Here is a 2,878-nt window from a genome sequence, read left to right as displayed (position 1 = left end):
AAACAACTTTTTTTTTTTTCCCCTCTCGAAAGGTCAAAGGCTGCACTTAAGGTCATGGTCAGTTGGGCATGCTTTCTACGAGTAGGTAAATAACAGCTTGATTTTGTGTAACAGTTGGAAATACACTTTATGAATGTCACAAAAAAATATATCTTGCTCTTGTGATTATACGAGTTTGGCGCCATCTGGTGGTGTATTATTGTAGCTGCAGTAGGTTAGGTCTTGGCACTCAATGTTTATTCCAGCTAGAAATATTTGTCTAAGCTGGATGTAAGTTCAGAGGTAAATTGTATATCCATAATTGCTGTTCTGTCTCTTTAAATGCCCCGTGCCTCTGGTTGCTATGGCGACTATAAACAAAAACTGGCAATCAGTTATCAGAAATCAACATAGCTATCCATCGTACATCTGATTCCGATGTCCGTGTCTTACACACCCCATATGAATGCTTTGTAAGTAATCTTTCTCTATTAATTGATCTCTATTCTTCTCAATCTTAGCTTAGTAATTCACACATACGCATTATATTTTCCATAATACTCTTTTCCATCTGCTTCTCATAATCATCTCATCCTATCCATCTACCCGTTATGTTACATCCCATCGTTACAAGATTCAATTTTCCCATTACAACAAAATGGACAATTCATTAATCAGACTTTCAGTATCAATTACATTCTTGTTTGCTTTTTTGTTACAGCTTCACTCTTTTCAAAATCACATTAAACGGAGTTTAGAGGCTACACCCTGACTCGCCTACGTTCCTACACATGTGAATGAATGAGTTTAGCTGGCTGTCAAAATCAAGTTACATGAAACACTTGAGGAGGGACAGCACAATTGCAATATCACAAATGTGTGCATACTGAGGTTTACAATTACAAATGTTTTGAGTGACGATACCGCTACACGGTCATGGAGTCACAAACGCTTGGGCATTAATATTGAGTTATTTTGGAATGATGATTTCTGACCACGTTATTGACATGCTAGTCAGTTTGCTGTTAGTCAGAGCACACTGGTATTCTTTATTGCTGACAGTAAGCTAATTCTGTGCATGTTACAAATGAACAGCAGCTGCATTGTATTGTTTTGTTTGACCAGGTAGGTTTGTTTATCACTCATACAGGTTTTGTCCTGTTCATTTACCCAATCGTAGAATGTTCCACTATTAGATGAGGGAATATTCTCAAAGAATGTTTGTTTGTTATTTATAATATTTACCTCTAGCAAGTGCAAGTAGGTAATGTTTTCGGTCTGTTTGTCTGTCAGCAGGATTACTCAAAAACTAATACATGAATTTGGACGAAACTTTGTGGAGTTGTTGGTAATGACCCAAGGAACTAGTGATTTTCTAGATGACTAGTGAAATTCTGGTGGTGATCTGGATCACAAACCGGAACCAGGATGTTTTTAAAGATTCTTCCCCATTGCTGGCCCATAAATCTAGACGCCCCTTGTGACCACAAATTAAATTGCGGGACAGGACGAAACATTCCAGTTTGAAACTCCACAAAAAGAAGGCAGAAAGAATGAAAATTATGTGTGCGTTCCAAATATGCAACCTTGCTTCCTCCACTTGTGATTGTGGCCTTGCCCCGCCTCATGGCTCCTCCTCCGTGGAGAAAACAAAGTTTCCCAGCTGTCAGCCTAGCCACAAGAACTTTTGGGGGACTGTTTTTCATTCACTCAGACTCACTAAAAAGACTTTACAATATATTGAAACATAATGATGTTGAAAGTGATGTCATCATGGCACTACTTCCTGGTACGAAGCCACAAGCACAAGCAGAGGAAGCAAGGTCACATATTGGAACGCACGCCACGGTGTAACAGTCAAATGTTCTATCAAGCAGCTTACTTGGCAGATGTCTGCGCTCTCCGAGTGCTTGTAATTCTCAATACTACTATTACTGTCATAACTGTCACACTAGGACATTATTGAAAATGCACAACAAAAACCTCTTTTAAATATATGTTCTCTGTCTTCTGTTGTCCAGTCTTGCACTTTAAATGTCTGTATGTGTACTGTCCATGTCTATACCTAAAGTATGTCTATGTCTGCAAAGAAAGGAACCAAGTATTGAACTGTAATTTAGAAGGTACCAAATTCCAACTGTTTTGATGTAATCCAAATTTCTTTCCTTTTCCCCCATTTACAACACAACACTTTTGCGTAATAATTTGGAACAGAGCATTAATACCGTTATCATTGGACGGTTCATTCAAACACTTTTTAATTGTACTCTAATTGCGGATGACTTGCAAATTACGATTATTTGGGGAAATCAGCGAAAAATGTATTTTGCGTAATAATCTACATTATTACATTACATGTTATAGCAGTTATATTGTATTGTTTTCTGGTACACCAAAATAAAATCGAGGTGCTGTTTCCACATAGCAGGATATTTTTTTTAGCGAGGTATTTTTTTTCTCCTGTTTTTGTGTAGACGCAACATGTGGATAAAAATAAATACCGGCACTCCATTGTAACTAATGCGTTTCAGCCCCCTGAAAGGACCATTTTAAAGCTTGATTTTTTATATCTGGGTTTTGAATATCTGCTACGTGGAAACGGGAGGCCAAAACCAATGTAACCAAGAGGAATAAAATATCCACATAAAAATATCCTGCTATGTGGAACCAGCTCCTGAGTTGGAGCCAGTTCTTGTCCCTGCTTGCCCTTGAGCTGCCGCTGTATGCGCTTTAGTAGGACCACTGCATACCCTTTTTAATTTGCAACACTTCACATATACAGTAAATTACTTCCACAGAAATTGTGAAACTAACAAACAAATGGCATGTTTCCGCCCGGTTTCGAACCGGGGACCTTTCGCGTGTGAGGCGAACGTGATAACCACTACACTACGGAAAC

The 2,878-nt window shown here is 38.5% G+C and overlaps 1 non-coding gene across 1 annotated transcript; it reads right to left on the bottom strand.

The window, feature by feature from the left end:
* Positions 1-2,805: 2,805 nt before the first annotated feature.
* On the bottom strand, positions 2,806-2,878 carry trnav-cac (transfer RNA valine (anticodon CAC)). Its single transcript has one exon. It is a non-coding gene; the product is annotated as a tRNA-Val (tRNA).

Source organism: Engraulis encrasicolus, chromosome 6 (genome assembly GCF_034702125.1).
Source record: "Engraulis encrasicolus isolate BLACKSEA-1 chromosome 6, IST_EnEncr_1.0, whole genome shotgun sequence".
Lineage (NCBI taxonomy): Eukaryota > Metazoa > Chordata > Actinopteri > Clupeiformes > Engraulidae > Engraulis > Engraulis encrasicolus.
Note: the sequence above shows the minus strand (reverse complement) of the source record. Positions and strands in the feature narration are given on the sequence as shown.